Consider the following 27,629-nt stretch of genomic DNA (forward strand, 5'->3'; position numbering starts at 1 on the left):
ATCTAGGGTTTATGGAATAAACAACAACCAACGTTCAACCAACCAAATCAATCTCGGCGCATCGCCAACTCCTTCATCTCGAGGGTTTCTACCGGTAAGCAACATGCTGCCTAGATCGCATCTTGCGATCTAGGCAGCACAAGCTCCACGTTGTTCATGCATTGCTCGTACTGAAGCCTTGTTGATGGCGAGCAACGTAGTTATCATAGATGTGTTAGGGTTAGCATAGTTCTTCGTGTAAACATGCTATCGTAGTGCAACCCTTGCATATCTAGCCGCCCTCACACCTATCTCAGGTGTGGGGGCGGCACCCCGCTTGGTCGTTATTTAGTAGATCTGATCCGTTACGATTGCTCCTTGTTCATCAAGGATTAGTTTAATATCTGCAATAGTTAGGCCTTACAAGGGGCTGGAGGATCCAGCGGCACGTAGGGTGTCGTTCGTTAGTCCTAGACAGGATGTTCCGGGGATCAACCTCGTGTTGGTTTTTAAGCCTTGTCTAGGATCGACTTACGATCACCGTGCGTGGCCGCGAGGCCCAATCCTGAGTAGGATGTTCTGATTATGCGGTGAAATACCTAAATCGTCGTAGATCTAATTAGCTTTATCTTGATCAAGCAGGACCACCATATATTCGTGCACCCCGTACGAATCATGGGTGGATCGGCTCCTTGAGCCGATTCACAGGATAACCTGAGAGCCGATCGAGGCTCGTATTTAATGTTTACGTGTATGCCATGCAGGAAACTAAGCGAGGCATCTCCATCACCTTCCTGACCAGGTATAGGTCAGGTGGCACGCCCTTGCAATCAACATCGGACGTGTGACCAGAAGGCTTTGCGGGCCGTCGCTCGGAGGGACCTCGGCCAGCCGCAGCCCTAGGTTGTTCCCGGCTCTACGGTGTTGCCCGTCGCTGCCCGCCGGTGGGTTTCTGACGACAACAAGAAGCTCCTAGTTGTGGTAGACGTCCTGCTGATCGTCATCCTCGTATTGCTGCTCGGCTTCATATTCTGGCCATTTGAATAGCCAGGGACAAAGCCGTGAGTACTTTAAGTACTCGCAATCTAATACTAAAGTAAGTACTGACATTACTAGTGAGAGTGTTCTAAGCTCTAAGTTTATTTGCATAAAGCCAATTTTAGTTGATAAACCTTTTCATAAACAACTCCTCATGTGCTAACTAACTCAAGTGGGAACATTAGTGTCATTCCCACAACTCTGTTGTGATGTAAATTCAAGTCACCGTTCAAGTTCAAGTTCAAAAACGCCCGTCACAAAGATGTAAATTCTGATGACGGAAACAGTATGGCCTTTCCAATTGTCCATATCCGCGGACGCGGCTATTCGAATAGTTCTACACTCTGCAGAGGTTGCACACTTGTGCCACAACATTTGATTACATCCGTCAGGGATAAAACCCTGAATAATCGTAACTCAGTATGCGGATCATCAACCGTTAACCTTTCACTTACACACCCTAGTATAGGCACCTCTCCCCATGAGCTTGGCCTCCCGGTGAAAACCAACTGTTAACCCGGGAACTGCACAGGGCTTGGCCGTACAATTCACCTCAATTCACATCATTTCTCAACAACGGAGGCAGCCTCAAGCGTAACCCCTATGACGTGTGTTCAGAGGGAACCCATACTAAGACACATAAATTTCCAGCTAAGCCTTACCCATAATCAGGTATTGTGGGGGTACTTAATATTGGTAAGGTATCGCATCCAACTCAATCATCAGTTTTAGTCATTTCCCCCAAGTCAAGTTCATGTCACATTCACCTTCAAAATCTTTCAATGGAAATGATTCATCATTCCAAGGTTTTCAACATCATCATTTCATAAACACATGTTCCCATCTAGAGTAGTCATTTTTAATTTAGCACTAGCATCTAGGTATGAGGGGTGCTAAGTACTTTGCTTTGCTTATAGGCTAACCTTGATACTCTTGTACTAATCCAATACTAATCAAGTGAATCATAAATCAAAAGTACTTTGATAAAGCAAAAGTAAATAAAGCTTGTAAAGTAAAACTGGGAAATAGGATCATAAGCATAAAGTAAATGGGGTAATGCCTTGCTCATGGTGAGCTTTGCACTTTGCAAGAGTATTATCTTGCCTTGGTTGGGGAATTGGTCAAAGTGGTCTTCTTCTCCTTGGAAGTAGACCTCCTCCTCCTCCTGGTACTCCTCGGTACTAGCGTCTAAAATACGAATACGGAGTACACAATCATCATACCAAACTAATTTACTAAACTAGGCACACTCATGAGCTACACACTTTAAACTAGCATCACACACTAATATTGGGTGTATGGATGTGTCATTTTTATCATTTAAGAAAAATAATTTCCTCTCATACTAATCTTAAATGTTACTTTGAATTATTCAGAGAAATAATTTCCTCTCATTATCTTATTAAGATTTAATTTCTCTTATGCATAATATGTGACCTAGGTTGACCCAAGTCAACCTCTTCACACTTATCATTTTGAGAAACTGATTTAAATGAGGTGAGCACCTCATACTATTTAGTTTTAGCATAGCAAAGATTTAATATCACCAACAATTCCTATGAGACCTAATTGACCAGAGTCTCTACTTCATTTGGAATTGGTGGTGACAAGATTTAAATGAGAGAAACTCTCTCATAAGATTTCTTAATAGTTTTGGACAATATCTTTGACTAGAAATAGCCATAAAGTCATTTAAATCAACTAAGCCATGATCATTCAAAGTAAGCATGGCATATTTTTGTAGAAACAATTAGTATAAGTGAAATGTGAATTATTGGAGGTGGAATTAACTGAAAAGCATTTATGGTTGATTTTTAAGAACTATTATAAGGCAAAAAAGTCCCTGCCTTGTTTATTTTGTCATTTTATTTCTACAATAGATCTAGGGTTCTAACCAGTGGCATTGTGTAGATAATTTCCTAAGGTTTCCAAAAATATCAAGTTTGTAAAATTTGGCCGAGTAGATTTGTCCCTATTGAATTTTAAACTTGGCATCAGATTGCATATTTCATCTATTCTGGAAAATTTGAATTCGAACTAGTGGGCTCGCGCGGGAAACTAGCTGGGCTGCAGAGAGAAAAAGGATTTGGGCCGGCCCACTTCGCGTCCAGCGCGAGCAGGCCGTCTGACTGCAGGTCCCACGCGTCAGTGGGTCATAACGACCGAAGCGGTACGCGCATGTCTGCGCCGTAGGATTAGGCGAGGATCGGACGGACGACGAGCGTCGTCGTCTCCGACGAGAGATGGCTACTGGCGCGGCGACGGTGGGGGGTCGGAGGCTCACCGGCGGCGTGGCGATGGTCGGAGAGGGGTTGCAGAGAGGTTGTCGACGACGGTGAAGCAGATGGAAGCAGTTGCGACGCCTGAGGTGCACTGCAACGGCGGCGGCCTTCTCAGCACCTCCGCGGGCAGCGAGCTCCAAATTCCGGCGATGCAGTGGTGAATGTGGAGAAGGGAGAGGCTAGGGAGGCTCAGTGGTGAGTGGGAAGACTGATGGTGTGGCGAATTTGAAGAAGGGAGAGCTCCTTTTATAGCGGTGAGAGGTGGCTGTGGGGCGGAGCTAGGGTCGCCGGCGTCGTCGTCGGTCCAGGGCTGCGAAGGGGCAAGGAGTGGGCGCATACGATTGCTGGCGTCCTGGCGAAGCTGACGCGCGTGATGGTGGTGAAGACGAGGGTCTACAGCGGCGGTGAGCTTGACGGGAGCTTGCAGGCCATGGCGGACAGTCGTTGACGCGGTCATCGTCTGCGGCGTTCCCGCGGTCAAGTGGACGTGTCCAGGCGGTCCAGTGACTCATCGCGCGTCGACTGGCGCTGAGAGCGAAGGCGGAGGTGACGCGAGGCGGTGGGCGTCGTCACGCTCTGGCGCGTCCAGGGCTGGCGCCATGCGCGCTCTGGCGCGTGCATGGGCATGCCTGGGCGTGTCTGGGCATGATGGTTTCTAGCCGTTGCGGTAAAAAAATTTGACGAGGCAGGGTCTGCTCGTGATCAGGTGAGTGAGAGGAAGGTGATGGACATGGTGGTTCGGGCCAGAGATGGCCAGAGGTGAGAGTGGCATGGTGGTGGCATGCCATGCCACGGCATGGCCAGATTTTGATGATTTGATCACCCAAGGCTTAGTGCAAGTGGTGCTACTGGTGCTGAGGGGTGAGAGGGGGTGCCAGGGCATCTGAGGAGGGCCAGAGCTTGGACTTGGTCCTCTCCAAAACCAGCATGGGCTCAATTTGATTCCATGCCTGCAAGGTGTTTGAGCAAATGGCCGCAAGAAAATAATTTTTGAATTTTGAAAATCTTTTTGGTGGGTTGTAAACATATTTCAAAAGGAGTAGAATGGTGGTGGTTTGGTTCAATTTGGAGTTGGTTTGCAAAATCCCAAAATGCATATGATCTTGCATATGCAACTTTGTTCCAACTTTGCTTGCTTGTCATTTGAATTTGAGAAGGAATTTCGGTGGGTGGTTTTGGGCAAAGTTGAAGTCTTTGATGTTGTCTTGGATGAGGTGCAAAGAGTTGACAAAGTGTAGAAGTGAAAAGTTAAGAACCAGGGGCTCAAAGTGGGCATCAGGTTAAAAATGGCACATATGACCATAATCATATGTGAGCTCAATTTTGATTCAAAATTGATTTGAATTGAGTTTGATTGATTCCAAAAGTGTTAATAAGTGTTTAGCATCCATTTACAACTAATGGTGCAAACCAAAATGGCCTAGATCAAAGATTTGTAAAAATGGCATAGGCCATATGTGGGTGTGAAGTTGATTTTTAGAATTTCTTTTCTATTTTATTTTTATTTGACTTTGGATGACCAAGTGATCATTGCTAGGGTTTTAGAATGAGAGTAACACATAAACAAGCATCATGGCAAAAGCACACTCAAATAAATTAATAAGGTGAGCTAAATGCATAGTCCTATATGATGAGAAAAAGTTTTTGTTGGCTCTGATTTTTGGATTCTTGAATTCTCTCTCTTGTTCTTTTTATTGAAACTTGGGATGTTACAGCATGTTGGCAAATAGAGGGAGAAATCCCCTTCAAGTCATCAAGAATGTAGCCAATAGCTCCTCGGTGTTTCTTCAATATTTCCAATAATCTTTCTTCCTCAAAATCTGAAAGCTTAGAACTAATAATAACATGATATGTTTTCTTATCATCAATATAAGCATACTTAAGATTATCAGGCAGCGGTTTCAAATCAAAAATAGGTCTTCTTTTGGCGGTGGTGTTGTACCTAGATCTTCAACCGGTAAGTCATGTTTAAGAATGGGTTGACGAAGAAAAATTTCATCAAGCTCATTCCTTTCTTCCCTAAAGACGTCACTCTCATGATCCTCCAAATGTTGCTGCAAAGGATTATTAGGAGCAAGAGCAATAGATGCAAGTTGTTCAATTCTAAAATCATCATTAGGCAATTCAGCTTCATAAGGAACTTTGGCAAATTTAGAGAAATTAAACTCATAAGATTCACCAGCAAATTTAGTCACAATTTTCTCTTTCTTGCAATCTATAATAGCTCCACAAGTATTTAGAAAAGGTCTACCAAAAATGATAGCACAAGTCTTACTAGCGGCAGAACCAAGTACCAAAAAGTCAGCAGGATATTTAATCTTACCACATAGAACTTCCACATCTCAAACAATACCAATAGGAGAGATAGTTTCTCCATTAGCTAGCCGAATAACCACATCAATATCTTCAAGTTCACAAGAACCAATTTCATGCATGATTTCCCTGTAAAGCTCATAAGGAATGGCACTAGTACTTGCACCAATATCGCATAAACCATAATAACAATGATCACCAATTCTAACAGAGAGCATAGGAACACTGGCTTTCCTAGACTTACTAGGATGTGAAACAATATTAGAAGCATCTTCACAGAAAATAATGTGACCATCTTCTACATTTTCAGTCACAAGGTCTTTAACTATTGTAACAGCAGGTTCAACATTTATTTGTTCCTCAGGTTCTATAGGTTTCTTTGCACTTTTGTTAACCACACTAGTTATAACAGAATACTCCTTCATTTTAGCAGGAAAAGGAAATTTTTCAATATAAGCTTCAGGAAGAATTTGATCAACAGTTTTAACTTCAATACATTTACCTATAGGTGAATCAGTTTTATCTTTGTAAGGTTCATGATACTTATTAAAACTCTTCCTAGGAAATTCAAAATGAGAGGCAAAAGCTTTATAAAAATTTGCAACAACTTGAGAGTCAAGACCATAAGTAGCACTCATATTTCAAAATTTATCAGTATCCATAAAAGTTTCAATGCATTCATAATCATAATTTATACCTGACTCTCTACCTTTGTTGTTCTCCCATCCTTCAGTATTCTCCTGAATCCGATCAAGAAGGTCCCATTTAAACTCTTCTTTGTTGCACGTGAATGATCCAGAGCAAGAAGTATCCAGCAAGGTTTTATCTTGAAAAGAAAGTCTTGCATAGAAATTATCAATGTTGATATTACCAGGAAGCTCATGAATGGGGCATTTGAGCATTAAAGACTTCAATCTCCCCCATGCTTGAGCAATACTCTCTCCATCATGAGGCCAGAAATTATATATGCGATTTCGGTCTTTGTGAATTTCACTTGGAAGATAGAATTTAGAATAAAATAGAGGCACAATATCCTTCCAATCAAGAGAATTCCATTCTTCAGCAATTTATACCAATGTGCCTCTTTACCAGACAACGACATAGAGAATAGTTTCTTCCTAACTTCATCCATAGAAATACCTGCACACTTGAATAACCCGCATAATTCATGTAAAAATAGTAAATGATCTCCAGGATGGACAGTTCCATCCCCTTCATAGCGGTTATCCACAACACGTTCAATAATTTTCATAGGTATTTTATATGGAATCTCTTTCTCACATGGCGCCTCATCCACTACCTTTGCAGTAGTAGTAGATTTTCCAAATAGGAATTCAAGAGAAGATCTCTCCATAATGAATTATAGCAGCAGGCAGAAATAAAAACAGCACGTACAGTAAAAGTTTTCCTTACCAATTCCACTTACCAATAGCGCTTCACTCCCCGACAACGGCGTCAGAAAATAGTCTTGATGACCTGATACGTCTCCGACGTATCGATAATTTCTTATGTTCCATGCCACATTATTGATGATATCTACATGTTTTATGCATACTTTATGTCATATTTATGCATTTTTCGGCACTAACCTATTAACAAGATGCCGAAGAGCCAGTTGTTGTTTTCTGCTGTTTTTGGTTTCAGAAATCCTAGTAAGGAAATATTCTCGGAATTGGACGAAATCAATGCCCAGGGGCCTATTTTCACACGAAGCTTCCAGAAGACCGAAGATGATACGAAGTGGGGCCACGAGGTGGCCAAACAGTAGGGCGGCGCGGCCTGGCCCTTGGCCGCGCCGGCCTGTTGTCTGGGGCCCTCGTGTGGCCCCCGGACCTATCTCCTCCGCCTACTTAAAGCCTTCGTCGCGAAACCCCCAGTACCGAGAGCCACGATACGGAAAACCTTCAAGAGACGCTGCCGCCAATCCCATCTCGGGGGATTCAGGAGATCGCCTCCGGCACCCTGCCGGAGAGGGGAATCATCTCCCGGAGGACTCTTCACCGCCATGGTCGCCTCCGGAGTGATGAGTGAGCAGTTCACCCCTGGACTATGGGTCCATAGCAGTAGCTAGATGGTCGTCTTCTCCTAATTGTGCTTCATTGTCGGATCTTGTGAGCTGCCTAACATGATCAAGGTCATCTATCTGTAATGCTATATGTTGTGTTTGTTGGGATCTGATGGATAGAGAATACTATGCTATGTTGATTATCAATCTATTATCTATGTGTTGTTTATGATCTTGCATGCTCTCCGTTATTAGTAGAGGCTCTGGCCAAGTTTTTACTCTTAACTCCAAGAGGGAGTATTTATGCTCGATAGTGGGTTCATGCCTCCAGTAAATGCAGGACGATGTGAGAAAGTTCTAAGGTTGTGGATGTGATGTTGCCACTAGGGATAAAACATCGATGCTATGTCCGAGGATGTAGTTATTGATTACATTACGCACCATACTTAATGCAATTGTCTGTTGTTTGCAACTTAATACTGGAAGGGGTTCGAATGATAACCTGAAGGTGGACTTTTTAGGCATAGATGCATGCTGGATAGCAGTCTATGTACTTTGTCGTAATGCCCAATTAAATCTCACAATACTCATCATATCATGTATGTGCATTGTCATGCCCTCTCTATTTGTCAATTGCCCAACTGTAATTTGTTCACCCAACATGCTATTTATCTTATGGGAGAGACACCTCTAGTGAACTGTGGACCCCGGTCCATTCTTTTAATCGAATACAATCTACTGCAATACTTGTTCTACTGTTTTCTGCAAACAATCATCATCCACACTATACATCTAATCCTTTATTACAGCAAGCCGGTGAGATTGACAACCTCACTGTTTCGTTGGGGCAAAGTACTTTGGTTGTGTTGTGCAGGTTCCACGTTGGCGCCGGAATCCCTGGTGTTGCGCCGCACTACATCTCGCCGCCATCTTGGCTCCTACTGGTTCGATAAACCTTGGTTTCTTACTGAGGGAAAACTTGCCGCTGTACGCATCACACCTTCCTCTTGGGGTTCCCAACGGACGCGTGCTGTACGCGTATCAAGCTCTTTTTCTGGCGCCGTTGCCGGGGAGATCAAGACACGCTGCAAGGGGAGTCTCCACATTCCAATCTCTTTACTTTGTTTTTGTCTTGCTTTATTTTATTTACTACTTTGTTTGCTGCACTAAATCAAAATACAAAAAAATTAGTTGCTAGTTTTACTTTATTTGCTATCTTGTTTGCCATACTAAAAGCACAAAAAAATTAGTTACTTGCATTTACTTTATCTAGTTTGCTTTATTTACTATTGCTAAAATGGGTACTCCTGAAAATACTAAGTTGTGTGACTTCACAACCACAAATAATAATGATTTCTTATGCACACCTATTGCTCCACCTGCTACTACAACGGAATTCTTTGAAATTAAACCTGCTTTACTAAATCTTGTTATGCGAGAGCAATTTTCTGGTGTTAGTTCTGATGATGTTGCTGCACCTCCTACTATTAATGGTAAAATAATTGGTGTTGGCAATGTTTCCACTTCTAATGCAAAGCGCGAAAAACTGCCTGAAACTGCTAAAACTGCTGAAACTGCCTGTGATAAAACTGCTGAAATTTTTTCCAACATTGGGGACAATGATCCCATTGCTTTAGATTATAATGGTTTGGATTTTGATGATTGCCATATCTCTGAAGTTATAAAGTTCTTACAAAAACTTGCTAAGAGTCCTCATGCTAGTGCTATAAATTTGGTTTTCACGAAACATATTACAAATGCTCTCATAAAAACTAGAGAAGAGAAACTAGAACGCAAAACTTCTATTCCTAGGAAGCTAGAGGATGGTTGGGAGCCCATCATTAAGATGAAGGTCAATGAATTTGATTGTAATGCTTTATGTGATCTTGGTGCAAGTATTTCCGTTATGCCTAAGAAAATCTATAACATGCTTGACTTGCCACCATTGAAAAATTGTTATTTGGATGTTAATCTTGCCGATAATTCTACAAAGAAACCGTTGGGGAGAGTTGATAATGTTCGCATTACCGTTAACAATAACCTTGTCCCCGTTGATTTTGTTGTCTTGGATATTGAATGCAATGCATCTTGTCCCATTATATTGGGAAGACCTTTTCTTCGAACTGTTGGTGCTATCATTGATATGAAGGAAGGTAATATTAAATATCAATTTCCTCTCAAGAAAGGTATGGAACACTTCCCTAGAAAGAGAATGAAGTTACCTTTTGATTCTATCATTAGAACAAGTTATGATGTTGACACTTCGTCTCTTGATAATACTTGATATACACTTTCTGCGCCTAGCTGAAAGGCGTTAAAGAAAAACGCTTATGGGAGACAACCCATGTTTTTACTACAGTACTTTTATTTTATATTTGAGTCTTGGAAGTTGTTAATACTGTAGCAACCTCTTCTTATCTTAGTTTTGTGCATCGTTGTGCCAAGTAAAGTCTTTGATAGTAAGGTTCATACTAGATTTGGATTACTGCGCAGAAACAGATTTCTTTGCTGTCACGAATCTGGGACTAATTCTCTGTAGGTAACTCAGAAAATTATGCCAATTTACGTGAGAGATCCTCAGATATGTACGCAACTTTCATTCAATTTGAGCATTTTCATTTGAGAAAGTCTGGTGCCTCAATAAAATTGGTCTTTACGAACTGTTTTGTTTTGACAGATTCTGCCTTTTATTTCGCATTGCCTGTTTTGCTATGCTTGATGGATTTTTCGATTCCATTAACTTTCAGTAGCTTTGTGCAATGTCCAGAAGTGTTAAGAATGATTGTGTCACCTCTGAACATGTAAATTTTGATTGTGCACTAGCCCTCTAATGAGTTATTTTGAGTTTGGTGTGGAGGAAGTTTTCAAGGATCAAGAGAGGGAGATGATACAATATGATCAAGGAGAGTGAAAGCTCTAAGCTTGGGGATGCCCCGGTGGTTCACCCCTGCATATTTCAAGAAGACTCAAGCGTCTAAGCTTGGGGATGCCCAAGGCATCCCCTTCTTCATCGACAACATTATCAGGTTCCTCTAGTGAAACTATATTTTTATTCCATCACATCTTATGCACTTTGCTTGGAGCGTCGGTTTGTTTTTGTTTTTGTTTTGTTTGAATAAAATGGATCCTAGCATTCATTGTGTGGGAGAGAGACACGCTCCGCTGTTGCATATGGACAAATATGTCCTTAGGCTTTACTCATAGTGTTCATGGCGAAGGTTGAATCTTCTTCGTTAAATTGTTATATGGTTGGAATCGGAAAATGATACATGTAGTAATTGCTAAAATGTCTTGGATAATGTGATACTTGGCAATTGTTGTGCTCATGTTTAAGCTCTTGCATCATATACTTTGCACCTATTAATGAAGAAATACATAGAGCTTGCTAAAATTTGGTTTGCATAATTGGTCTCTCTAAGGTCTAGATAATTTCTAGTAAGAGTTTGAACAACAAGGAAGATGGTGTAGAGTCTTATAATGTTTACAATAGGTCTTTTATGTAAGTTTTTCTGCACCGCTTCATACTTGTGTTTATTTCAAATAACCTTGCTAGCCTAAACCTTGTATCGAGAGGGAATACTTCTCATGCATCCAAAATCCTTGAGCCAACCACTATGCCATTTGTGTCCACCATACCTACCTACTACATGGTATTTCTCCGCCATTCCAAAGTAAATTGCTTGAGTGCTACCTTTAAATTTCTATCCTTTATCTTTGCAATATATAGCTCATGGGACAAATAGCCTAAAAACTATTGTGGTATTGAATATGTACTTATGCACTTTATCTCTTATTAAGTTGATTGTTGTGCGATAACCATGTTCCTGGGGACGCCATCAACTACTCTTTGTTGAATATCATGTGAGTTGCTATGCATGTCCGTCTTGTCTGAAGTAAGGGAGATTTACCGCTAGAATGGTTAGAGCATGCATAATGTTAGAGAAGAACATTGGGCCGCTAACTAAAGCCATGATCCATGGTGGAAGTTTCAGTTTTGGACAAATATCCTCAATCTCATATGAGAAAATTAATAATTGTTGAATGCTTATGCATAAAAGAGGAGTCCATTATCTGTTGTCTATGTTGTCCCGGTATGGATGTCTAAGTTGAGAATAATCAATAGCGAGAAATCCAATGCGAGCTTTCTCCTTAGACCTTTGTACAGGCCGCATAGAGGTACCCCTTTGTGACACTTGGTTAAAACATATGTATTGCAATGATAATCCAGGTAATCCGAGCTAATTAGGATAAGGTGCGTGCACTATTAGTATACTATGCATGAGGCTTGCAACTTGTAAGATATAATTTACATAACACATATGCTTTATTACTACCGTTGACAAAATTGTTTCTTGTTTTCAAAATCAAAGCTCTAGCACAAATATAGCAATCTATGCTTCCCTCTGTGAAGGGCATTTCTTTTACTTTTATGTTGAGTCAGTTCACCTATTTCTCTCTATCTCAAGAAGCAAACACTTGTGTGAACTGTGCATTGATTCCTACATACTTGCATATTGCACTTGTTATATTACTTTACATTGACAACTATCCATGAGATATACATGTTACAAGTTGAAAGCAACCGCTGAAACTTAATCTTCCTTTGTGTTGCTTCAATACCTTTACTTTGAATTATTGCTTTATGAGTTAACTCTTATGCAAGACTTATTGATGCTTGTCTTGAAAGTACTATTCATGAAAAGTCTTTGCTATATGATTCATTTGTTTACTCATTGCATTACCATTGCTTTGATCGCTGCATTCATTACATATGCTTACAATAGTATGATCAAGGTTATGATGGCATGTCACTCTAGAAATTATCTTTGTTATCGTTTACCTGCTCGGGACGAGCAGAAACTAAGCTTGGGGATGCTGATACGTCTCCGACGTATCGATAATTTCTTATGTTTCATACCACATTATTGATGATATCTACATGTTTTATGCATACTTTATGTCATATTTATGCATTTTCCGGCACTAACCTATTAACAAGATGCCGAAGAGCCAGTTGTTGTTTTCTGCTGTTTTTGGTTTCAGAAATCCTAGTAAGGAAATATTCTCGGAATTGGACGAAATCAATGCCCAGGGGCCTATTTTCACACGAAGCTTCCAGAAGACCGAAGATGATACGAAGTGGGGCCACGAGGTGGCCAAACAGTAGGGCGGCGCGGCCTGGCCCTTGGCTGCGCCGGCCTGTTGTGTGGGGCCCTCGTGTGGCCCCCTGACCTATCTCCTCCGCCTACTTAAAGCCTTCGTCGCGAAACCCCTAGTACCGAGAGCCACAATACGGAAAACCTTCCAGAGACGCTGCCGCCAATCCCATCTCGGGGGATTCAGGAGATCGCCTCCGGCACCCTGCCGGAGATGGGAATCATCTCCCGGAGGACTCTTCAGCACCATGGTCGCCTCCGGAGTGATGAGTGAGTAGTTCACCCCTGGACTATGGGTCCATAGCAGTAGCTAGATGGTCGTCTTCTCCTAATTGTGCTTCATTGTCGGATCTTGTGAGCTGCCTAACATGATCAAGATCATCTATCTGTAATGCTATATGTTGTGTTTGTTGGGATCCGATGGATAGAGAATACTATGCTATGTTGATTATCAATCTATTATCTATGTGTTGTTTATGATCTTGCATGCTCTCCGTTATTAGTAGAGGCTCTGGCCAAGTTTTTACTCTTAACTCCAAGAGGGAGTATTTATGCTCGATAGTGGGTTCATGCCTCCATTAAATCTAGGACAGTGACAGAAAGTTCTAAGGTTGTGGATGTGTTGTTGCCACTAGGGATAAAACATCGATGCTATGTCCGAGGATGTAGTTTTTGATTACATTACACACCATACTTAATGCAATTGTCTGTTGTTTGCAACTTAATACTGGAAGGGGTTCGGATGATAACCTGAAGGTGGACTTTTTAGGCATAGATGCATGCTGGATAGCGGTCTATGTACTTTGTCGTAATGCCCAATTAAATCTCACTATACTCATCATATCATGTATGTGCATTGTCATGCCCTCTTTATTTGTCAATTGCCCAACTGTAATTTGTTCACCCAACATGCTATTTATCTTATGGGAGAGACGCCTCTAGTGAACTGTGGACCCCGGTCCATTCTTTTAATCGAATACAATCTACTGCAATACTTGTTCTACTGTTTTCTGCAAACAATCATCATCCACACTATACATCTAATCCTTTGTTACAGCAAGCCGGTGAGATTGACAACCTCACTATTTCGTTGGGGCAAAGTACTTTGGTTGTGTTGTGCAGGTTCCACGTTGGCGCCGGAATCCCTGGTGTTGCGCCGCACTACATCTCGCCGCCATCAACCTTCAACGTGCTTCTTGGCTCCTACTGGTTCGATAAACCTTGGTTTCTTACTGAGGGAAAACTTGCCGCTGTACGCATCACACCTTCCTCTTGGGGTTCCCAACGGACGCGTGCTGTACGTGTATCATGACCCACAAGTATAGGGGGTGTATGATACGTCTCAAACGTATCTATAATTTCTTATGTTCCATGCTACTTTTATGATGATACAAACATGTTTTATACACACTTTATGTCATATTTATGCATTTTCCGGCACTAACGTATTGACAAGATGCCGAAGAGCCAGTTGCTGTTTTCTGCTGTTTTTGGTTTCAGAAATCCTTCAAAGGAAATATTCTCGGAATTGGACGAAATCAACGCCCAGGGTCTTATTTTTTCACGAACCTTCCAGAAGACCGAAAGGATTACGAAGTGGGGCGACGAGGCGCCGCCACGCTAGGGCCGCGCGGCCAGGGTGGGCCCCGCACCGCCCTAGTGTGTGGGGCCCTCGCGCCGCCTCCAACCCTACCCTTCCGCCTACTTAAAGCTTTCGTCGCGAAAACCCCAGTACCGAGAGCCATGATACGTCTCCGACGTATCGATAATTTCTTATGTTCCATGCCACATTATTGATGATATCTACATGTTTTATGCATACTTTATGTCATATTTATGCATTTTCCGGCACTAACCTTTAACGAGATGCCGAAGAGCCAGTTGTTGTTTTCTGCTGTTTTTGGTTTCAGAAATCCTAGTAAGGAAATATTCTCGGAATTGGACGAACTCAACGCCCAGGGGCCTATTTTCACACGAAGCTTCCAGAAGACCGAAGAGGAGACGAAGTGGGGCCACGAGGTGGCCAGACACCAGGGCGGCGCGGCCCAAGCCCTGGCCGCGCCGGCCTGTCGTCTGGGCCCCTCGTGTGGCCCGCTGACCTGCCCTTCCGCCTACATATAGTCTTCGTCGCGAAACCCCCAGTACCGAGAGCCACGATACGGAAAACCTTCCAGAGACGCCGCCGCCGCCAATCCCATCTCGGGGGATTCAGGAGATCGCCTCCGGCACCCTGCCGGAGAGGGGAATCATCTCCCGGAGGACTCTACACCACCATGGTCGCCTCCGGAGTGATGAGTGAGTAGTTCACCCCTGGACTATGGGTCCATAGCAGTAGCTAGATGGTTGTCTTCTCCTTATGTGCTTCATTGTCGGATCTTGTGAGCTGCCTAACATGATCAAGATCATCTATCTGTAATGCTATATGTTGTGTTTGTTGGGATCCGATGGATAGAGTATACTATGTTATATTGATTATCAATCTATGTGTTGTTTATGATCTTGCATGCTCTCCGTTACTAGTAGATGCTTTGGCCAAGTTGATGCTTGTAACTCCAAGAGGGAGTATTTATGCTCGATAGTGGGTTCATGTCTCCGTGAATCTGGGGGAGTGACAGAAACCTCTAAGGTTATGGATGTGTTGTTGCCACTAGGGATAAAACATTGATGCTATGTCCGAGGATGTAGTTATTGATTACATTACGCACCATACTTAATGCAATTGTCTGTTGTTTGCAACTTAATACTGGAAGGGGTTCGGATGATAACCTGAAGGTGGACTTTTTAGGCATAGATGCAAGCTGGATAGCGGTCTATGTACTTTGTCGTAATGCCCAATTAAATCTCACAATACTCATCATATCATGTATGTGCATTGTCATGCCCTCTCTATTTGTCAATTGCCCAACTGTAGTTTATTCACCCAACATGCTATTTATCTTATGGGAGAGACACCTCTAGTGAACTGTGGACCCCGGTCCATTCTTTTACATCGAATACAATCTACTGCAATACTTGTTCTACTGTTCTCTGCAAACAATCATCATCCACACTATATATCTAATCCTTTGTTACAGCAAGCCGGTGAGATTGACAACCTCACTGTTTCGTTGGGGCAAAGTACTTTGGTTGTGTTGTGCAGGTTCCACGTTGGCGCCGGAATCCCTGGTGTTGCGCCGCACTACATCTCGCCGCCATCAACCTTCAACGTGCTTCTTGGCTCCTACTGGTTCGATAAACCTTGGTTTCTTACTGAGGGAAAACTTGCCGCTGTACGCATCACACCTTCCTCTTGGGGTTCCCAACGGACGCGTGTTGTACGCGTATCAAGCTCTTTTTCTAGCGCCGTTGCCGGGGAGATCAAGACACGCTGCAAGGGGAGTCTCCACTTCCAATCTCTTTACTTTGTTTTTGTCTTGCTTTATTTTATTTACTACTTTGTTTGCTGCATTATATCAAAACACAAAAAACATTAGTTACTTGTTTTACTTTACTTAATTCAATGCATGTTTTTATTTCACTAGTTAGGCTTAATGGAAAACAACAAAAATATTAGAGATCTTTATAGTATTTATCTTGAGTTAGGACATGAGGAGTTTGAAGAGAAAATTAAAAAACCTATGGAACTTTATATGCATGCTAATGGCAATGTTATTAGTATGAATGCTTTGAACACTATTATTGCTAAAGCTATGGAAGAATCTAAGCTTGGGGAAGCTGGTTTTGATGAGCATGATATTTTTAGTCCCCCAAGCATTGAGGAGAAAATTTTCTTTGATGATACTTTGCCTCCTATTTATGATGATTATAATGATAGTGGTCTTTTGGTGCCACCTACTATGGAGAGTAAATTTTATTATGATTATACTATGCCTCCTATATTTGATGATGAGAATAATAATGATAGCTACTTTGTTGAATTTGCTCCCACTACAACTAATAAAATTGATTATGCTTATGTGGAGAGTAATAATTTTATGCATGAGACTCATGATAAGAATGTTTCATTTGATAGTTATATTGTTGAGTTTGCTCATGATGCTACTGGACATTATTATGAGAGAGGAAAATATGGTTGTAGAAACTTTCATGTTACTAAAACACCTCTCTTTTTGCTGAAAATCTTGAAGTTGCGCTTGTCTAGTCTTTCTATGCTTGTTGCATTATGCTTCATGAACTTGTTTATTTACAAGATTCCTTTTCATAGGAAGTGGCTTAAATGTGTTTTGAATTTGCATTTTGATGCTCTCTTTTGCTTCAACTCATATTTCTTGCGAGTGCATCATTAAAACTGCTGAGCCCATCTTAATGGCTATAAAGAAAGAACTTCTTGGGAGATAACCCATGTGTTTATTTTACTACAGTAATTTTATTTTACATTTGAGTCTTGGAAGTTGTTACTACTGTAGCAACCTCTCCTTATCTTAGTTTTATGCATTGTTGTGCCAAGTAAAGTCGTTGATAGTAAGGTTCATACTAGATTTGGATTACTGCGTAGAAACAGATTTCTTTGCTGTCACAAATCTGGGCTTAATTCTCTGTAGGTAACTCAGAAAATTATGCCAATTTACGTGAGTGATACTTAGATATGTACGCAACTTTCATTCTATTTGATCATTTTCATTTGAGAAAGTCTGGTGCCTCAATAAAATTCGTATTTACGAACTGTTCTGTTTTGACAGATTCTGCCTTTTATTTCGCATTGCCTGTTTTGCTATGCTTGACGGATTTTTCGATTCCATTGACTTTCAGTAGCTTTGTGCAATGTCCAGAAGTGTTAAGAATGATTATGTCACCTCTGAACATGTAAATTTTGATTGTGCACTAACCCTCTAATGAGTTGTTTTGAGTTTGGTGTGGAGGAAGTTTTCAAGGATCAAGAGAGGGAGATGATACAATATGATCAAGGAGAGTGAAAGCTCTAAGCTTGGGGATGCCCCGGTGGTTCACCCCTGCATATTTCAAGAAGACTCAAGCGTCTAAGCTTGGGGATGCCCAAGGCATCCCCTTCTTCATCGACAACATTATCAGGTTCCTCTAGTGAAACTATATTTTTATTCCGTCACATCTTATGTACTTTGCTTGGATCGTCGGTTTGTTTTTGTTTTTGTTTTGTTTGAATAAAATGGATCCTAGCATTCATTGTGTGGGAGAGAGACACGCTCCGCTGTTGCATATGGACAAATATGTCCTTAGGCTTTACTCATAGTATTCATGGCGAAGGTTGAATCTTCTTCGTTAAATTGTTATATGGTTGGAAACGGGAAATGCTACATGTAGTAATTGGTAAAATGTCTTGGATAATGTGATACTTGGCAATTGTTGTGCTCATGTTTAAGCTCTTGCATCATATACTTTGCACCCATTAATGAAGAAATACATAGAGCATGCTAAAATTTGGTTTGCATAATTGGTCTCTCTAAGGTCTAGATAATTTCTAGTATTGAGTTTGAACAACAAGGAAGACGGTGTAGAGTCTTATAATGTTTACAATATGTCTTTTATGTGAGTTTTGCTGCACCGGTTCATCTTTGTGTTTGTTTCAAATAGCCTTGCTAGCCTAAGCCTTGTATCGAGAGGGAATACTTCTCATGCATCCAAAATCCTTGAGCCAACCACTATGCCATTTGTGTCCACCATACCTACCTACTACATGGTATTTCTCCGCCATTCCAAAGTAAATTGCTTGAGTGCTACCTTTAAAATTTCTATCCTCTACCTTTACAATATATAGCTCATGGGACAAATAGCCTAAAAACTATTGTGGTATTGAATATGTACTTATGCACTTTATCTCTTATTAAGTTGCTTGTTGTGCGATAACCATGTTACTGGGGACGCCATCAACTACTCTTTGTTGAATATCATGTGAGTTGCTATGCATGTTCGTCTTGTCTGGAGTAAGGGAGATTTACCACTAGAATGGTTAGAGCATTGCATAATGTTAGAGAAGAACATTGGGCCGCTAACTAAAGCCATGATCCATGGTGGAAGTTTCAGTTTTGGACAAATATCCTCAATCTCATATGAGAAATTAATTGTTGCTACATGCTAATGCATATAAGAGGAGTCCATTATTTGTTGTCTATGTTGTCCCGGTATGGATGTCTAAGTTGAGAATAATCAATAGCGAGAAATCCGATGCGAGCTTTCTCCTTAGACCTTTGTACATGCGGCATAGAGGTACCCCTTTGTGACACTTGGTTAAAACATGTGCATTGCGATGATAATCCAGGTAATCCGAGCTAATTAGGACAAGGTGCGGGCACTATTAGCATACTATGCATGAGGCTTGCAACTTGTAAGATATAATTTACGAGAGTGGATTTGGTAACCGGGTGTATACGTGAGCACGCGGTCATCACCGTCGGATTTGCTTTAAGATGCTGGCCTCACAAACAGAGCCCAAACGGCGTGAAACATCCTTTTTCAATCTGATGTGTGGGGGTCACGGGTAGACAACAAACAACTACTAATCCATGGGTACTTTTCTACTTGCATTGGCTCACTTTGCAGACCAAGCTAGCCATGTTTTTTTTACTTACATAGTTGCTTTAGCTCTGTAATCCGGACGTCCTTCACCAAATTGCCAGATTAGTAGTGCATGATTAGCAATTTAATGTCTTTCATAAAAATCAGAATCCATACCCATATCATATACCTCCAAGTGAATAACGTATTTGGTTCACATGCAAACGAATCGAGATCTAGTAAGAAAGAGGAAAAACTCAGCCAGCTATCCCACCGGCCGCCGGAAATTATAACCGCACACGCATCTTCGTGCTCATCGACGAGGGCCACCCCTCTGCGTGCTCGGCCTCGGCTGCTCGTCGGCCGTGCATCCCAGGAGGAGCCCCGCTGCATCGCTCTTCCTCTTCACTTGACGGAGCCGGCCGTGTGAAGCCATGCGATGCGCGTCCTCCTCGATTGTTGCTGTCGGCCCGGTGGACTGCTCGCTGCGCTGCCCCTCCTCCTTCCTCGCCGTCGGAAGCCTGGTGGAGCCCTCGCTACGCCGCGCCTCCTCGTCGCTCATCGAGGGGCGTCGGAGCCCTCCTTGCGCCTCGCGTCCTCCTTTCGTCGTCGGCGGCTCCAGGACGGCAACCTGTCCGAGCCGTCCGTGCGCCGCACCTCCTCTTCCCTCGCCGGCCTGATGGAGCCCTCGCTGCGCCGCGCCTTCTTCTCGTTCGTCGGGGGCGGTGGAGCTCTCCTTGCGCCTCACCTCCTCCTGGCTCGTCGGCGTCGGCTTAGGACGGCGACCTGGCCGAGCCGCCGAAACGCCGCGCCTCCTCCGCTCTCAGCGGCGGAGCCATCCGAGCGCCGCGCCTCCTCCAGGCTTCTCTCCCGTGGCTCAGTGGCTATCGTCTGTATCTGTGGGTGGACAGGAAGGGCTCGTGAGGGATTAGAGATAAGGGATAGGACGAGTGGTTGTCAACCGCACGTATATTTTCCCAATAATTTTTTAGTAGTACATCACTTCACGGAAAAACTGACGCCGTTAGCCACATGTCACTTTCTAGATGCGTGCTCACGTATACACCCGGTCACCAGGCTTCTTTTGTATAATTTACATGACACATATGCTTTATTACTACCATTGACAAAATTGTTTCTTGTTTTCAAAATCAAAGCTCTAGCACAAATATAGCAATCGATGCTTTCCTCTTTGAAGGACCTTTCTTTTACTTTTATTGTTGAGTCAGTTCACCTATTTCTCTCCACCTCAAGAAGCAAACACTTGTGTGAACTGTGCATTGATTCCTACATACCTACATATTCCACTTGTTATATTACTTTACATTGACAATATCCATGAGATATACATGTTACAAGTTGAAAGCAACCGCTGAAACTTAATCTTCCTTTGTGTTGCTTCAATGCCTCTACTATGAATTATTGCTTTATGAGCTAACTCTTATGCAAGACTTATTGATGCTTGTCTTGAAGTACTATTTATGAAAAGTCTTTGCTATATGATTCATTTGTTTACTCATGTCATTTACATTGTTTGGATCGCTCCATTCATTACATATGCTTACAATAGTATGATCAAGGTTATGATGGCATGTCACTCCAGAAATTATCTTTGTTATCGTTTACCTGCTCGGGACGAGCAGAAACTAAGCTTGGGGATGCTGATACGTCTCCGACGTATCGATAATTTCTTATGTTCCATGCCACATTATTGATGATATCTACATGTTTTATGCATACTTTATGTCATATTTATGCATTTTCCGGCACTAACCTATTAACGAGATGCCGAAGAGCCGATTCTTTGTTTCTGTTTTTGGTTTCAGAAATCCTAGTAAGGAAATATTCTCGGAATTGGACAAAATCAACGCCCAGGGGCCTATTTTCTCACGAAGCTTCCAGAAGACCGAAGAGGAGACGAAGTGGGGCCACGAGGTGGCCAGACACCAGGGCGGCGCGGCCCAAGCTCTGGCCGCGCCGGCCTGTCGTCTGGGCCCATCGTGTGGCCCCCTGACCTGCCCTTCCGCCTACATATAGTCTTCGTCGCGAAACCCCCAGTACCGAGAGCCACGATACGGAAAACCTTCCAGAGACACCGCCGCCGCCAATCCCATCTCGGGGGATTCAGTAGATCGCCTCCGGCACCCTACCGGAGAGGGGAATCATCTCCCGGAGGACTCTACACCGCCATGGTCGCCTCCGGAGTGATGAGTGAGTAGTTCACCCCTGGACTATGGGTCCATATCACTAGCTAGATGGTTGTCTTCTCCTTATGTGCTTCATTGTCGGATCTTGTGAGCTGCCTAACATGATCAAGATCATCTATCTGTAATGCTATATGTTGTGTTTGTTGGGATCCGATGGATAGAGAATACTATGTTATGTTGATTATCAATCTATGTGTTTGTTTATGATCTTGCATGCTCTCCGTTACTAGTAGATGCTTTGGCCAAGTTGATGCTTGTAACTCCAAGAGGGAGTATTTATGCAAGATAGTGGGTTCATGTCTCCGTGAATCTGGGGGAGTGACAGAAACCTCTAAGGTTATGGATGTGCCGTTGCCACTAGGGATAAAACATTGATGCTATGTCCGAGGATGTAGTTATTGATTACATTACACACCATACTTAATGCAATTGTCTGTTGTTTGCAACTTAATACTGGAAGGGGTTCGGATGATAACCTGAAGGTGGACTTTTTGGGCATAGATGCATGCTGGATAGCGGTCTATGTACTTTGTCGTAATGCCCAATTAAATCTCACAATACTCATCATATCATGTATGTGCATTGTCATGCCCTCTCTATTTGTCAATTGCCCAACTGTAATTTGTTCACCCAACATGCTATTTATCTTATGGGAGAGACACCTCTAGTGAACTGTGGACCCCGGTCCATTCTTTTACATCGAATACAATCTACTGCAATACTTGTTCTACTATTCTCTGCAAACAATCATCATCCACACTATACATCTAATCCTTTGTTACAGCAAGCCGGTGAGATTGACAACCTCACTGTTTCGTTGGGGCAAAGTACTTTGGTTGTGTTGTGCAGGTTCCACGTTGGCGCCGGAATCCCTGGTGTTGCGCCGCACTACATCTCGCCGCCATCAACCTTCAACGTGCTTCTTGGCTCCTACTGGTTCGATAAACCTTGGTTTCTTACTGAGGGAAAACTTGCCGCTGTACGCATCACACCTTCCTCTTGGGGTTCCCAACGGACGCGTGCTGTACGCGTATCAAGCCACGATACGGAAAACCTTCCAGAGACGCCGCCGCCGCCAATCACATCTCGGGGGATTCAGGAGATCGCCTCCGGCACCCTGCCGGAGAGGGGAATCATCTCCTGGAGGACTCTTCATCACCATGATCGCCTCCGGATTGATGTGTGAGTAGTTCACCCCTGGACTATGGGTCCATAGCAGTAGCTAGATGGTCATCTTCTCCTCATGTGCTATCATTGTTCGATCTTGTGAGCTGCCTAACATGATCAAGATCATCTATTTGTAATGCTACATGTTGTGTTTGTTGGGATCCGATGAATATGGAATACTATGTTATGTTGATTATCAATCTATCATATATGTGTTGTTTAAGATCTTGCATGCTCTCCGTTACTAGTAGAGGCTCTGGCCAAGTTGATACTTGTAACTCCAAGAGGGAGTATTTATGCTCGATAGTCGGTTCATGCCTCCATTTAATCTGGGATAGTGACAGAAAGTTCTAAGGTTGTGGATGTGCTGTTGCCACTAGGCATAAAACATTAATGCTTTGTCTAAGGATATTCGTGTTGATTACATTACGCACCATACTTAATGCAATTGTCTGTTGTTTGCAACTTAATACTGGAAGGGGTGCAAACGCTAACCTGAAGGTGGACTTTTTAGGCATAGATGCATGCTGGATAGCGGTCTATGTACTTTGTCGTAATGCCCAATTGAATTTCACACTACTCATCATGATATGTATGTGCATTGTTATGCCCTCTTTATTTGTCAATTGCCCAACTGTTATTTGTTCACCCAACATGCTATTTCTTATTGGAGAGACACCACTAGTGAACTGTGGACCCCAGTCCATTCTTTTACATCGAATACAATATATTGCAAACATTGTTCTTTACTGTTCTTCGCATACAAACATCATTTTCCACACTATACAATTAATCCTTTGTTACAGCAAGCCGGTGAGATTGACAACCTCACTGTTACGTTGGGGCAAAGTACTTTGATTGTGTTGTGCAGGTTCCACGTTGGCGCTGGAATCACTGGTGTTGCGCCGCACTACACTCCGCCACCAACAACCTTCACGTGCTTCTTGACTCCTACTGGTTCGATAACCTTGGTTTCTTACTGAGGGAAAACCTGCTGCTGTACGCATCACACCTTCCTCTTGGGGTTCTGATGTCTACGGGAGCTTCTATTCTTGTAGACAGTGTTGGGCCTCCAAGAGCAGAGGTTTGTAGAACAGCAGCAAGTTTCCCTTAAGTGGATCACCCAAGGTTTATCGATCTCAGGGAGGAAGAGGTCAAAGATATCCCTCTCATGCAACCCTGCAACCACAAAGCAAGAAGTCTCTTGTGTCCCCAACACACCTAATAGGTGCACTAGTTCGGCGAAGAGATAGTGAAATACAGGTGGTATGAATAAGTATGAGCAGTAGCAACAACACCGGAAAAGTGCTTTGCCCAGGACTGACGTGTAGTTGATGGTGGTAATATGGCGAAGCGATACGGATACAAGAAAGCGATAAACAAGCAGCGATAGCAGTATTTAGGAACAAGGCCTAGGGATTATACTTTCACTAGTGGACACTCTCAACATTGATCACATAACAGAATAAATAGATAGATGCTAGACTCTACACTCTCTTGTTGGATGATGAACACCACTAACTGTGTAGGATTACACGAACCCTCAATGCCGGAGTTAACAAGCTCCACAATATTCGATGTTCATATTTAAATAACCTTAGAGTGCATGACAGATCAACATAACCAAACCAAGTACTAACATAGCATGCACACTGTCACCTTCACACTACGAAAGGAGGCATAGATCACATCAATACCATCATAGCAATAGTTAACTGCATAATCTACAAGAGATCACAATCATAGCCTACGCCAAGTACTAACACGATGCACACACTGTCACCATTACACCGTGCAGGAGGAATAAACTACTTTAATAACATCACTAGAGTAGCACATAGAATAGTAGTGATACAAAACTCATATGAATCTCAATCATGTAAAGCAGCTCATGAGATTATTGTATTGAAGTACATGGAGAGAGATTAACCACATAGCTACCGGTACAGCCCCGAGCCTCGATGGAGAACTACTCCCTCCTCATAGGAGACAACAGCGGTGATGGAGATGGCGGTTATGTCGATGGAGGAGCCTTCCGGGGGCACTTCCCCATCCCGGCGGCGTGCCGGAACAGAGAGTCCTGTCCCCCAGATCTTGGCTTCGCGATGGCGGCGGCTCTGGAAGGTTTCTCGTACCGTGGCTTTTTCGTCTCGAGGTTTTAGGTCGAGGGGGTTTAAATAGGCGAAGAGGCGGAGTCGGAGGGTCGAAGAGGCGGTGAGAGGGTAAGGCGGTGCGGCCAGGGCCTGGGCCACGCCGGCCTACCTCCTGGGCCCACCAAGGCTCCCCTCTGGCGACTCTCGGCTGTTCTGGATGCTTCCGGGGATTCTAAGATGCTGGGCGTTGATTTCGTCCGATTCCGAGAATATTTCCTTACTAGGATTTCTGAAACCAAAAACAGCAGAAAATAGCAACTGGCCCTTCGGCATCTCGTCAATAGGTTAGTTCCGGAAAACGCATAAATATGACATAAAGTGTGCATAAAACATGTAGATATCATCAATAATGTGGCATGGAACATAAGAAATTATCGATACGTCGGAGACGTATCAGCATCCCCAAGCTTACTTTCTGCTCGTCCCGAGCAGGTAAACGATAACAAAGATAATTTCTGGAGTGACATGCCATCATAAACTTGATCATACTATTGTAAACACATGTAATGAATGCAGCGACCAAAACAATGGTAATGACATGAGTAAACAAATGAATCATATAGAAAAGACTTTTCATGAATAGTACTTTCAAGACAAGCATCAATAAGTCTTGCATAAGAGTTAACTCATAAAGCAATAATTCAAAGTAAAGGCATTGAAGCAACACAAAGGAAGAAGAAGTTTCAGCGGTTGCTTTCAACTTATAACATGTATATCTCATGGATAGTTGTCAATGTAAAGTAATATAACAAGTGCAATATGCAAGTATGTAGGAATCAATGCACAGTTCACACAAGTGTTTGCTTCTTGGGATGGAGAGAAATAGGTGAACTGACTCAACAATAAAAGTAAAAGAAAGGTCCTTCAAAGAGGAAAGCATCGATTGCTATATTTGTGCTAGAGCTTTGATTTTGAAAACATGTAGAGAGCATAAAAGTAAAATTTTGAGAGGTGTTTGTTGTTGTCAACGAATGGTAGTGGGCACTCTAACCCCCTTGCCAGACAAACCTTCAAAGAGCGGCTCCCATTTTATTTTTATTTTTGGGTGGCACTCCTTCCAACCTTTCTTTCACAAACCATGGCTAACTGAATCCTTCGGGTGCCTGCCAACAATCTCATACCATGAAGGAGTGCCTTTTTATTTTAGTTTTATTATGATGACACTCCTCCCCACCTTTGCTTTCTCAAGCCATGGCTAACCGAATCCTTCGGGTGCCGTCCAACAATCACATACCATGGAGGAGTGTCTATTTTTATTAATTAATTTGGGACTGGGAATCCCATTGCCAGCTCTTTTTGCAAAATTATTGGATAAGCGGATGAAGCCACTAGTCCATTGGTGAAAGTTGCCCAACAAGATTGAAAGACAAACACCACATACTTCCTCATGAGCTATAAAACATTGACACAAATCAGAGGTGATAAATTTTGAATTGTTTAAAGGTAGCACTCAAGCAATTTACTTTGGAATCGCGGAGAAATACCATGTAGTAGGTAGGTATGGTGGACACAAAAGGCGTAGTAGTTGGCTCAAGTATTTGGATGCATGAGAAGTATTCCCTCTCGATACAAGGTTTAGGCTAGCAAGGCTATTTGAAACAAACACAAGGATGAAGCGGTGCAACAAAACTCACATAAAAGATATATTGTAAACATTATAAGACTCTACACCGTCTTCCTTGTTGTTCAAACTCAATACTAGAAATTATCTAGACCTTAGAGAGACCAAATATGCAAACCAAATTTTAGCATGCTCTATGTATTTCTTCATTAATAAGTGCAAAGTATATGATGCAAGAGCTTAAACATGAGCACAACAATTGCCAAGTATCACATTATCCAAAACATTATAGCAATTACTACATGTAGCATTTTCCAATTCCAACCATATAACAATTTAACGAAGAAGAAACTTCGCCATGAATACTATGAGTAAAGCCTAAGGACATATTTGTCCATATGCAACAGCGGAGCGTGTCTCTCTCCCACACAATGAATGCTAGGATCCATTTTATTCAAACAAAACAAAAACAAAAACAAACCGACGCTCCAAGCAAAGCACATAAGATGTGACGGAATAAAAATATAGTTTCAGGGGAGGAACCTGATAATGTTGTCGATGAAGAAGGGGATGCCTTGGGCATCCCCAAGCTTAGACGCTTGAGTCTTCTTGATATATGCAGGGGTGAACCACCGGGGCATCCCCAAGCTTAGAGCTTTCACTCTCCTTGATCAGGTTGTATCATCTCCCTCTCTTGATCCTTGAAAACTTCCTCCACACCAAACTCAAAACAACTCATTCGAGGGTTAGTGCACAATCAAAATATACATGTTCAGAGGTGACATAATCATTCTTAACACTTCTGGACATTGCACAAAGCTACTGAAAGTCAATGGAATCGAAAAATCCATCGAACATAACAAAACAGGCAATGCGAAATAAAAGGCAGAATCTGTCAAAACAGAACAGTTCGTAAAGACGAATTTTATTGAGGCACCAGACTTGCTCAAATGAAAATGCTCAAATTTAATGAAAGTTGCATACATATCTGAGGATCACTCACGTAAATTGGCATAATTTTCTGAGTTACCTACAGAGAATTTTGCCCAGATTCGTGACAGCAAAGAAATCTGTTTCTGCCCAGTAATTCAAATCTAGTATGAACCTTACTATCAACGACTTTACTTGGCACAACAATGCACAAAACTAAGATAGGGAGAGGTTGCTACAGTAGTAACAACTTCCAAGACACAAATATAAAATAAAAGTACTGTAGCAAAATAAACACATGGGTTATCTCCCAAGAAGTTCTTTCTTTATAGCCATTAAGATGGGCTCAGCAGTTTTTATGATGCACTCG

This window comes from Lolium perenne, chromosome 3, assembly GCF_019359855.2.
Source record: "Lolium perenne isolate Kyuss_39 chromosome 3, Kyuss_2.0, whole genome shotgun sequence".
Taxonomy (NCBI): Eukaryota; Viridiplantae; Streptophyta; class Magnoliopsida; order Poales; family Poaceae; genus Lolium; species Lolium perenne.